General features: G+C 35.5%; 1 protein-coding gene across 1 annotated transcript in view; it reads left to right on the top strand.

The window, feature by feature from the left end:
* The first annotated feature begins 4,998 nt into the window (after nt 1–4,998).
* The window catches only part of LOC150101167 (synaptic vesicle glycoprotein 2C-like), a 408,918-nt gene continuing 400,733 nt past the window's right edge, over nt 4,999–13,183 (top strand). The window contains exon 1 of the mRNA XM_090402054.1: nt 4,999–5,078. The gene's annotated coding sequence lies outside the window, so the exon portion shown is untranslated. The remainder of the gene's footprint in view (nt 5,079–13,183) is intronic.

Here is a 13,183-nt window from a genome sequence, read left to right as displayed (position 1 = left end):
AATTTCTTCACCATTACGTCTGACTTCGCGCAGTCCAAGAAAGTCCCATTTTAGTCGCTTTAGCTCTTCAGTTAGTTTATTTAGCCGTGTTTCACTGCTCAGAGCCCTACAGTTTAATGATCCAAGGTCCAGTTTCCAATGGCATCATGATCTACTTACTCAGGGATTCTTAGCACCCTCTGCCTTCATGTTCAACTGCCTGCTGCCATAGATAGTAACAATCCGATCTCCGGGGAATGAGGGCCATTTTATTTCTGTCAGACTCATTCTATTCCATTTTATTTCTGTCGGATATATATATGTTAAAGATATCAAGTTATTTTAAAAATAAACCTAGTTTTTTTTTATCCATTTCCCAAGTAAGCAAACAGACAAGTTTTGCGCTTGCAAGTATTGCAAGTCTAGCTGACCCTGCACGTAGTGCAAGATCAAGGCAACTCGTGGTAAAGGTAGAATAAGCTCTGATCACTATTCTTAATATTTACCCTTAATGCAAAGCACATCTCCTGAGGAGATGTATGATGCTATGTATTAAATGCAAGGGGCCACTACCCAGACCGGTTTCGACCTTTATTGAGGTCTCGTCAGTGGGAGCCAAGCTAAGAAATAGTAAGTTTTAAGTAATACAGAGCTTATAAATATTTTACCAACACAAGTTACCATAAGGTGCTTTGACCTTATTAGATAAAAATCTCAGGATGAGAGATAGATAGATAGCTGACCCTGCACACAGTGAAAGATCAAGTTGCCTTGATCTTGCACTACATGCAGGGTCAGCTAGACTTGCAAAACTTGCAGGCCCAAACTTGTCTGTTTGCTTACTTGGGAAATGGAGTAAAAAAACCAGGTTTATATTTAAAATAACTTGGTATCTTTAACATATATTATATCCAAGGTAAAAAACTTTCTACATCTATCTCTCATACTGAGATTTTTATTTAATAAGGTTAAAGCATCTTATGGTAACTTGTGTTGGTAAAATATTTGTAAGATCTGTATTACTTAAAACTTACTATTTCTTAGCTTGGCTCCCACTGAAGAGACCTCGATCGGGGTCGGAACTGGTGGGGGCTGGATTTGAGAGGCTCTGCTTGTGGATAGGTTTTTGCCTGTCTCTGAGTAGGGCCACCGCTGAGATTATGGCTCCAGCTGGTGGTGGGTTGAGCCTTTTTAGAGAGGTCTTTACTTAAATAAACCTCAATAAAGGTCGAAACCAGTCTGGGTAGTGGCCCCTTGTTTTTAATACATAGCATCATACATCTCCTCCGGGGATGTGCTTTGCATTAAGGGTAAATATTAAGAATAGTGATCAGAGCTTATTCTACCTTTACCACGAGTTGCCTTGATCTTGCACTACGTGCTGAAGATGTTGATCTATTCAACGAAACTAGTAAACTAGTAGTATCTTTTCAAATATCCCATGTCATCTTTTTTTCTTTTGGTATCAGTCATTAAAGCTTTTTCGTGTGTGTGTGTGTGTGTGTGTGTGTGTGTGTGTGTGTGTGTGTGTGTGTGTGTGTGTGTGTGTGTGTGTGTGTGTGTGTGTGTGTGTGTGTGTGTGTAAAAAGTTTTTTACCTTGGGTATAATATATGTTAATTAAAGATACCAAGTTATTTTAAATATAAACCTGGTTTTTTTACTCAATTTCCCAAGTAAGCAAACAGTCAAGTCTTTGATTGTGATACCTGAAGATGTTGATGTATTCAACGAAACTAGTAAACTAGTAGTATCTTTTCAGAAATACCATGTCATCTTTTTTTTCTCTTAGTATCAGTCATTAAAGCTTTTTCATAATATTCCAACTGAGTAAAAATGAATTCTGAAAAAAAAATGTATATATGTATATTGATAATTAAAAGAAATGCTTTAATTTACTAACATAAAGGGAAAAATAAATGTATAAGCTATATAATGCCAATTTTTCTAATTAAAGGAGTTTAATTTAGTTGTTCTGTTATTTATTTATATACTAGGGTGCTCTTCCCCCTGGCGCCCAATCCCCCTGAGTTCCGGACTAGTAGGCTGGTTCTCCTTGATTTCTGATGACTCGAATTTTGAAAACTTGAAAGGGGGTTCTCCCCCTGGCGCCTACGGCGCCCAACCCCCTGAGTTCTGGACTGGTAGGGTGGTTCTCCTTGAATGCTGATGACTCGAATTTTGAAAACTCGAAAGGAGAGGTCCACCCCCTGGCGCCCAACTCCCCGAGTTCCAGTGTGGTAGGCAAGCTGTTGTTGAATTCTGATGACTCGAATTTTGAAAACTCGAAAGGGGTTACCGCACCCCTGGCACCTTCCCCCCCTCCGAGTTCCGGACTGGTAGGCCGGTTCTCTTTGAATTCTGATGGCTCAAATTTTGAAGACTCCACACGCAGGGTAGTCCCTCAGTTTCAAAACGTTTCAAAAACCGTGACATAAAAATGCTTATCATTTTATATATATAGGGTAGATATCAGGGACGAATATTCCGGGTGTGTGTGGTGCTTATCCACAAAATATCACAATCACCGATATTATATTTTTGCATTTATTCCCATTAAAGACTTCCCCAATTGCTTGCAGACTTCGCGCGATTCTTAAAATTGAACACAATATACTAATGCTTCATTGTCCTCTTCACGAGGGTAATAAAGCAGTAGTACGTCATAAAGATGGCACTTTTTGACTCATAAATATTGTGTTACATTCGTGTTAATAGCCTGCATGTACTTTAAAAATGTATACACCTTTGATCCCTTCGAAAAGATGTAAAGAGAGCACAGCAGGTCAAATTCTTAGCGTTTTAGTATTTTTAAAACAATGAGAAGGCAAGGCTGGGTGAGCTAACATTTTGGAACTCACCTAGCAGCTGTGATTGGTTATTGTGTCAACCAATTCAATTGAATGTTGTCACTTGTCATGAGTTGAGTGCTTTCTGTATCTGATGGCTATATTACAAACAACTGTCACACATGTTTTCTGGAACTGAAAACTTGAAAGTGGATGTTAGGAGAAAAATGCTAATTGTTTTTTCTTTTCCTTGTGCAGTATAGTTGCAAAGTTGAAGTTGCAAAGGTTTTTTAACAGTATGGAGATATTTTTATTCTAATCTTCGGAAACAACAGACAGTAAAAATCTATTAAACAAAATGAATATTCATTGTATTATAAGATGTTGATCTACAACAAAGGACCAGCATATGTGAGATTGATAAGACAGAACTGCTGATACTAAATAATAATAATAATAATAATAATAATAATAATAATAATAAAAATAAAAACTAAAGAATGTAGAATTCCTGAAAGTATGGATAATTCCAATCATGATCAGATGATATGTATACTGAGTCTCAGTAAACAAAATAAAATTCTTGGAAAATGGAACAAAATATACACAAACCAGAGAAATACACATATGAAACAAATTTTACGAGATGGTTTGCTTCTCCATCAAACCATATTTATTCCTGCAATACTCTCGTCATTTTGTTTTTTAATTATGCCATCGTAAATTCACTTATTCATGTTTAGACTTTATAAGATCGTGCTATTTGCTCTATCCAGCAGCTTATAGGACACACATATCACAAATGATAATTAGTAATAATTCATTTACCATTAATGAAAGTGTTTCTACTCACACTTATTCTTTCCTATTCTTACATGTCTTGTAAATGATGGTTCAGATATTTTCATCTTTGAGTATTTCAAATATACCAACCAAATATAGCATTCACCTTCATTGTTTTTTTCTAATAAATCCTAAAACAGATTGTTCCCCACTCTGTGCAGAAAAATTCAAAGTTATCCTGCAGTTAATTGCATTGGACCAATTAAGATGAGCACTGATGCACAATGCACTCTCAAAACTTTCATACATCGATAAAAATGCAATCACACAGTCATGGGCATCTGCAGATGGGGGTGACGGGGCACTTTCCCCGGGATCGAGTAAAAAATTCCACAAATTGTAATCGCAAAAGTGATTTTGATATGTAATCTTACACCCTCGACCCTCGGATGCTTTGTCTTAAAATGCTATTATGGGTTAGCCTGTTTTGGCCCACGGCGGGGTAGCCATAGAACACATGTTCCTGTTTTCGGATCATCTTTTTCTGATTCGTGAAAAAAATGTTCATTACTATTGTGAACAGAGACCAGTTCGTTTTCCCTCTGTGTCTAGTGAGTCACTGAGTGAAGTGTGAATTGTAAATTTATAGTGAAACAAATTTAAACAGAAAAATACATTTTTAAAGGTAAGTGTATGTAATTTAATATTATTTTGCTTGTTAGTTTTATGATTTTTTTTTTTTTTGCTTTTAAGCTGAAATAATTTAATTTCGGATTTTGGGATTAATTAATTAGTTGATTTTTAATAAAATATGCCGGTCAATTTTTTTATATATAAAATTGTGCTAAAAACTATTAATTCTGAATACTTTTTTCCCAAGAATAATTAAAGATCATTAAAATCGATGTAAAATGAAAATAATGTATTTATAGTTTACATCGACAAATAATTACATCAAAAATGCTAAAGACATTTATTGATGTTATTATTTATCTCCAAGCTTTGTTCCCCCCCCCCCCCCAACACACACACTGGAAAATTTTCTGCGGAAGCACGCCCATGCATACGATCAAATTGACGTGAAATTTGTAGGGTTGCATAACCCACACGGTAGTATACCTAACCGAAATGGGAAAGCGACGCCACTGATATATATATATATATATATATATATATATATATATATATATATATATATATATTAAAAAATATATATATATGTATATATTAAAAAATAATATGCAATTTAAAATTTAAGTGAACATGTGCTGCTCTCAGTGAGAAATATTGAAATCATTCCTTTCACTTGTTAATACGCTGTGTTTGTTCGGTAGTTTCGTGTGATTTTGTTGTTGAATAATTAAAGTGTTTGAAACATTTGTTATTGAGCAAAATTGTATTCATATTATTGCATAAATTTTAAGCTCGCATGACGATGGTGAGGACTTTGAGAGATGCAATGTGTGTAAATCAACTCGTGTTTGCCATTTATCATTTTTATTTTTAACTTCGCAAAGAATTAGTAGAAGGTAAGCCTCGTTTGCAATTTTTTTCATGGATGTTATAACTTTGCTTGTTTATAGTATTGCTAATCGCAATATTTCTTTTCCTTTTACCGAGTAGTAGCTATCAGACACGATAAATGTTGCAGCCAACGAAAGTTTCATATATGTGCGTTATCTAGGGTTAACAAACTTATTAGAGCAACTTGCTTGCTTCTTATCAGAAGGGAACGGAACGGGGGGGGGGATGATTGCTAGTTGTTGGAATACTTTGTTTATAGTATTGCTAATCGAAATATTTATTTTCTTTTGTCGAGTAGTAGCTGTTAGCTACGATAAATGCTGGAACCAACGAAAGTTTCGCATATGTGCGTTATCTAAGGTTAACAAACTTATACACAAGATTACTAATACTTTATTTATTAGAGCAACACGCTTGCTTCCTACCAAAAGAGAATGTTAGTTGGAATAACTGTTTATCTTCGCTTTCCCCAGTGGAGCAAACGGATTTTCCTGGGATAAGCGAATTGTAATTTTGTTGATAGCATGATGAGCTCTAGGTTATTAATGATCAGTTGTTTAGTCTGTTTTCAATTACTGCTATAAAATCAATAATGTTTAAATACTCACTGATATAAGCTTGAAATAAATACTTTTTGGTAAATAAAAAGAACAGGTTTAATAAAACGCAGAATGCTTTCTGCGAAATGAAATGAAACTGCAGTTTGAATGAAACCACTGTTACTTCGAGGACCACTTTCTAAATACGTTTTGTCTGAGAGAAAAGTAATACAACGGAACAAAGTTGTATATGTGTGGATGGATAGAAAATTTTCAGATAATTGTTTTGGTAAAAAGAATAAATAATTAACATCCAATAAATTAAGAGAAAAGCTTAATATATATTTATATACACGCGATTGTTTTATTTTATTATCAAAAAAATTTTAAGTCTAGTCCTGTCTATGTCCAATGTCATTTTCAGACAGGTCAATACATTGAACTTTTACAAGATCAGTATTTCCCAGTCTGGTAGGCGATACGTCTTGTGGGTACGACGCTTTTGAATTCTGTTGCGGTATTGTCGCAAAATAGTGCAGGTCTACGCTATAACTAATTTTTCAAGAACTAGAAATCTAAACTGAAGTTTTGAACGAAATATGTCTCTCTGCATGTACCGATTGGCCAGCGTTCAGGGTGACCCAGCAAAAATATTCTGTACCAACTTATGTAGGAAAAAAGTACTAGATCTGAAAAAAAAAGTACTACATTTTTATTTGCTTTTGTTTCACTCTATTAGGGCATTTTACGATATTATTACCTGATTATCATAGATGGCCTCAATGTAAAACCGCTAAATTAACGCATGTACGACCAATATGAAAAGAAAAAAGTGAAAACTCACCTCACTGTAGTCACTGAGTCCAAGTTGTTAATCATCATAACTGAAGTCCCAATTGTAACTCTAGCACTTAACGTATATTAATTTACGATATAATTTTTATTCTCATTTAGTGTTTAAAATAATGTAATATTACATTTTTCAATTATTTAATATGCTATTTACATATATACAGGGTTTCCCACCACAAGAAAAACACTGGAAGTATTTTTTTATTATTTTTATCAGATTTTGCTAAATTACCGGCATATAAGACGCAATTTTTTCTTTGAAAATAGGTCTGAAAAACAGGGTGCATCTTATATGCCAATACTCGGTTTTTTATTATTTTCATTTCTGGAAATTTTCTCTGTTCTGAGTTACGCAATTTCTTTATTGCTTCCTTGCAGTGTGTGTGAGAGCATTCCAGTTACGTAGAGCAGTGTTTCTCAAACTTCAGACATCCGCGTTTATACGATTGGTGCAGTATTAACAAAAGATTGTGCTACTAAATGACAAAGACAAGCCGACAGTTGAGTTGAAATGATAATTTTCTTCAACCGAATTCCTTATATAATATCTGAAACACATTCACTATATATTTCTTCATTTTAACACGTTCACTCAAACAAAACCACATGTTGCACTGGCAACATATGGTTTTGCTTGAGTCATACAGCATTTTCTGTGGGAGGGGGACATGCGATTCATTAGTTAGTGCCGTTTTAATCCCAGTTGTCTCTAATTGCACTGTTTGTTGAGAAACATATTGCACAGCCTGCAGATGTCTCTGTACCTTATTCATTGATACAATAGGAATGTTTTACGATCTTGAACTTCACGGATACATTGAAATTTATTCTATGCGTTAATGATGCATAGCCAAAAATTACCATGGACGCCCTAAAGACCTTTTACGTACCCCCAGGAGTAAGCGTACCACACTGACGTACAGTTCAGTGGATGAGCATGCGCCATCATTGATGATCACAGCTGAGTCCTGTTCATTTAAACTTTCGAATTGCTGTCACAGTTGTGAACGGTGATAAATTCCCGCCGTTAAATTTTCTCTAAATTTCTTGGCAAATTATGGCTGCAAAAACGTCGGCATTGTTACAATATTGCATACAAGCTACATGTGATTGCGTATGATAAAGAACATGGAAAAAGGGCTGCAGAGAGGCATTTCGGACCACCCTCAACTGAGAAAATGATAAGAACTTGGCGGAATCAGGAATAGGATTTAAAAAAAGAAACTCATGGTAACCATAACCTACGAAGTGGAACTGCAAAATGGCCAGAACTTTAGGCAGAACTGAATACTTGGATTTTAGACCACAGAAAATCGGGACTTTCAGTGTCTACAAAAATGATTATTCATCAAGCGAAAGCGATAGCCACTAACAGAGGGATCGCCAACTTTACTGGATCAACATCATAGTGTTCAAGATTCGTGAAGAGAAATCAGCTATGTATGCGGACTAAAACAAAAATATCACAAAAGATGCCAGCTGAATATGAAGAAAAAATGATTGAATTTCATTGATTCGTCATTAACGCAAGGAAACGAGAAAATTTTGAACTTGCGCAAACAGGAAACAAGGACGAAGTTCCGCTGACTTTTCATGTGCCCTCAAACAAAACTGTAGATTTCAAGGCCACTAAAAGTGTTACTATTAAAACTTCTGGGCACGAAAAAACTCACTACACAGTTGTTTCATCCTGCTGTGCTGATGGGACAAAATTGCTGCCACTATTGATTTTTAAAAGTAAGACGCTACCCAAAGAAAAACTGCTTAAAAGCGTGTTTGTACATGTTCACGCAAAAGGCTGGATGGATGGAGGAGGAATGAAGTTATGGATAGATAAAATTTGGTCTAGGCACCCTGGTGGACTTTTGAAGAAGCCTGCCATGCTAGTATGGGATCAGTTTCATTCTCACAGAACAGACGATGTTACAAATAAACTCAAGGAATTGAAAACTCAGCTAGCTGTAATTCCAGGAGGTCTAACCTAGTTAGCTTCAACCTTTAGATGTCTGTATTAATAAACCATTTAAGGTATTTATGAAGGAGAAATGGAACAGGTGGATGCAGTCTTCGGATTTTGAGGTTACGTCATCAGGAAAAAGGAAGAGGACTAGAATTTCGCAAGTTTGTGAGTGGGTCAAAGCTTCATGGGATGCTGTGAAAACTGAGACAGTGGTTAAATCATTTAAGAAGTGTAGCATTAGTAATGCACTGGATGGTGCAGAGGACAATTTGTTGTATGAGGACTCAGATTATGATTTAGAAGCGGTTTCAAGTGTATCTTCATTTAACTCTGGAGATGAATTTCTGGGTTTTGATTATTAAAAGGGGTACTCTTTCCTAGTTAGATTAGGTATTTGTTGAAAGTAGACCTACTTATTACTTTATATTTGAAATACTGTAAATTCATTATAATATTCAGTGATAAAGTTTTTTTCCTAAAAAATGTGTACAAAAAAGGGGGTGCATCCTATACGCCGGCAAATTCTGTAATTCGCGCACGTGCAAAGTGGAACACACCTGCTGATTAACACAGCCGGGAGGTGTGTGTGGGGGGGGGGGGGGGGAGAAATCATAGTTTTTTTTTGAGAGAGAGATGATATGTAAGTGAAAATCATCAATTGAGCCTTTATATTTATATTTTTTTAATATTTTAATTGTCACTTGACTAGTGGCAATTTTATAAACACAAACCCTAAGCGGATTCTGGATGTATAAATGGTAAAATTTGTAGTTGATGAATATTTCAATTTTTCTTTATCAAAAGGAGTCCATTCATCACGGGGGTTTGTAGTTGATTTCTTATTTTATTCTTATTTATTGTCACTGCTGAAAATATTCTTTATATTGCTGCTGATGAATGAGGAAGGCACAGCACATCTTTAACTAATGTTGTTAAATTAGGAAACATTTGTTCTTCTACAGCATTTTTCGTTTTAAAACTTTATTCCAAAACACCATAAATTCTTGACTTTTTTTTTTTTTTTCAATGCTTCAATAGTTGTCATTCTCTATCAAGCTCTTCATAAAGCCCCTAGATATACATTTTCTACGTCTAAAAACTGACCATTGTCGGCTGGACTTATCTTTTCAATGGGTAATTTCAATTCCAAATTACGCTGTGCATTAATAAAAGGTGGTTACTCATATTAAAATATTGAATTTTTCCACCTATTTTCACTGTTGTAAATCTCATAACGCGCCAGAAGTGTTTGAATAGCGAAGAATTCATTGGCTAATGCCAGTTGCCAGTCGGATTGCGTGAGTATGGGATCGGGGGAAAGAGAAGGTTAGTGAACAGTGAGAGGGAAAGGTAAAAAAGAGAAATCATGATTGTGTCATTGAATATGACATATGGGGAGGTGGAAGAAGATAAAAATATTAAATTCATATGTTTAGTCTCATGTTATTTTAATTATTATTATTATTATTCGGAAGGAAGAAAGTACTAGATCTGTTGGTGAACGTACTAGAACACTAAATATTTATAAAAAATACTAGATCTGTTGGTGAACGTACTAGAACACTAAATATTTATAAAAAATACTAGATCTGTTGGTGAACGTACTAGAACACTAAATATTTATAAAAAGTACTAGATCTAGTACGAAAGTACTAGTGGTGGTCACCCTGACTGCGTTAGGACCTTATCGCGGCACTATCGCGTGAACTTTTTTGCATTAAAAGTTTAAATTGTGAAATAGTTAGAAACACAGTCAGAATTCGCTGCTAAATTTCATTCATGCCATTAAATTTTTTATTATTGAATATTTAAATTTCATAATTTTTGTATGTATATTGGATTCGTATAACGAAAAATGTATTTAATAATTAAAAAAAAACACGTTTGCACTTTATTATAACAAATGTTAAAAAAAATACCATTATTTGTATTTGAATGAAATATAACTTCTCCCAAACTGCCTTTGCTTGAGAGGGAGTACCTCTTTTAAAAATTGAACACCTCCACGCGGGTGCTGAACGTTTGGGAAGAACTATGCTACACATACTGGCCACTGAATTAGAAACTTTTTATTTAATACCGTGTTGAATCCCTCTTTAGCGACTGCCAATATCGATCCTCTTCAATTTCCCGCGCATAGTTCGGTGAGATACGGGTCGGGAACAGCCTTCATTAAATGCTTCGATCAATTGCTGCACACAGGAAGTTCTGTTTGTTCATACAACCTTCTCAGATGACGACGATCTCGTTCTTTTCTTCCTGACAGATTGTCTTAGGACTAAATTACTCCTCTTAGACAAGCAATGTGGATTATTTTTTCCTCTGATTAAATACGCGAGATATTTACGTTTTGAGAAACCAGTCAGCTCTGCTGTTTTCAAAATCGTGGCTGCAATCAGATGGGTACCCACAATAAGCTCTTTATCGAACTCTGAAAGATCTTTTGTCTTTCCCATTATGATCAACGCTATTGCCGATTAACGCATAATTTAACGGTACTGTTGCAAAAGGGTAAAACTTACCGCTTTTCATATTCCCCATTATCTGAATCAGAAGATGTGTTGTTAAGAGTAATTTATGAGCATTAAGCTCGTCCTGTTGGGGGCTGAGGGATTAAATATAAAGTAAATCATTGGAAAGTAAAATAGCTTTGGTCTTTTATGCTTGTAGAGGTCATATTCATTGTGGTTTGCAGCTTGTTTGATCAGTTGATTTGGGTGCGTGGTCGCGTTTGAAAAGAACTTCACTTCTAGAGAGAGTGAAGGAATGAGGAGATATATGGAATATTGCTATCACAATGAATCTGTTTTTCTAATGAACCGTGGAGCATCTAGTATCATCCGCAACCACTTGTTTTGCACCCGTTGTATTCTTAGTATGTTGGCTTTGGAAGTATGGCTCCAAGTTGGAGAGGAATAGGTAATTATGGGACGAATCATCATCTGATAAAGTAGTAGTTTGTTCTTTGTATTTAATTTGCTGCGACGATTAATCAAGGGATAGAGTTGAGCGATAGGTTGGGAGACTTTCGCACAGATGTGCCTGATTTGATTATTGAAACAGTCTTTTATCTAGTAGTAACCCGAGATATTTGGTTTCTATTTGCTATGAAATTTTAGTATTAAATAGATGATGTCCCCTTTCGGGGATGCTAGCCTTTTGGTGAAGCGTATGGCTATACTTTTTTGATGGTTTACTTGCAGTCTCCAGTCTGAAAACTATTTTTCTAGCACTGAGATACTTCCTTGAAGTTTTTTTGCTTACAAAGTAAGGACGGAGCGATCTTGCTAATACTGCCGTGTCATCTGCGTATAAAGCAGTGATGGACGCCATAGGTTTCTGTGGGATATCTGCCATGTACATTGCGAACAAAAGCAGAACTAGTAAGGAGCCTTGTGGAACTCCAGCCAAAATTTTGGGTTGGGTAGAGCTTATTCCATTAATCTTGACCTGCATTTTTCAATCGGTAAGGTATGATTTGATTAAACGAATCATATTCGTTGATATGTTGGTTCTAATGAGTTTGTATAGGAGATGATAACGCCAAATTTTATCAAAAGCCTTCGTAATGTCAAGGGATACAGCAGCGCTGTGTTGTTTCCAGTGCATCTTGTAGTAATATATCCTACTGGTGGATGAATTTGCTGAGTAGTACTGTTCTTGCAGTCTGGAGAGGATGAGTTTTTCGGCAATTTTTCCCAGATTGGACAGCAGGCTGATAGGACGATATAATTTTGAGGCAATTGTGGATATTTGTCCGACTTGTGAATTGGTATAATGTCAACAATTTTCCCGGATGGAGGAAAATACAGTATTGTATTCTTAAAATTGCGTTCATGATGTTGACAACATGCATTGCGCGGTAGCAGTTAGATGATTTTGTTTATGATGCCATCCAGACCTGGTGCTTTTTTTGTTGTTGAGATTCTTGATGATAATTATTTCTGCTGGTGAACTAGGGTTAATGTTTTAAATTATTGTTAGGTTATTTTAAGGTGCGTCTAATAATACATGTAAACTAGATTGATATCTATATTTTCATATGCTAGGCTGTACTGTTTTTCCGATTACTTACCATAGTTTCTGCTTTTTTCAGCATCAGTGTGTGCTAAACCCTGATCTGTTTGCATAGAGGAGGGGAGATTTATTTTGTTTCTGCGATTTTTAAAAATTTCCAGGTTGAATGATCTTCAGGACTAAGAGATGTTAACTTATTTTCCCATTGTTGATTTCTTAAGATTTTTGAGAGCTTCTCTGACTAAACTGTTCAATTTGTTGAGGATTTTTTTATCTTGTGGAGCAAGTTTGTTATGATATCTTTTCCTGGTTCTGGAAAAGAACGCGTCGTTCTTTTCTCTAATTATATTCATAATGTCTTCCGGAAGACGTTTAGTCCTGTAAATAGTTGTAGTTTTAGTGACTGCTGCTAATGCTTTATTAATTTGATTAGTGAGGTCGGCTATTGCTTTGTCAATTTTTTCCTTTGATTTTGTGTTGGGTACTGGACCAGTGTATCCAGGGAATAAATCTTTCCCAAGCTATGAAGCAATGAAGGGAAGATAATTGTTCTTGATTGCCTAATTTGAGTAAGATAGGGTTGTGATCCGAGGATAGCTCATTCAGTGTTTATGATTGGTATTGGTATTTGTTGTTCCGTAGGACAGCAATATCTAAAATATCTGAGCTGTCAAGAGGACCAGTCGCTACAATGCGGTTTGAGCATGTATAATTATTTAGTATGCGACCGTTTTTATTGATT

Source organism: Typopeltis vanoorti, chromosome 12 (assembly GCF_054136105.1).
Source record: "Typopeltis vanoorti isolate ZY-2024b chromosome 12, IOZ_Tvanoo_1.0, whole genome shotgun sequence".
Lineage (NCBI taxonomy): Eukaryota > Metazoa > Arthropoda > Arachnida > Uropygi > Thelyphonidae > Typopeltis > Typopeltis vanoorti.
The sequence above is the reverse complement of the archived record's forward strand: the minus strand, read 5'-3'. Positions and strand labels throughout refer to the sequence as shown.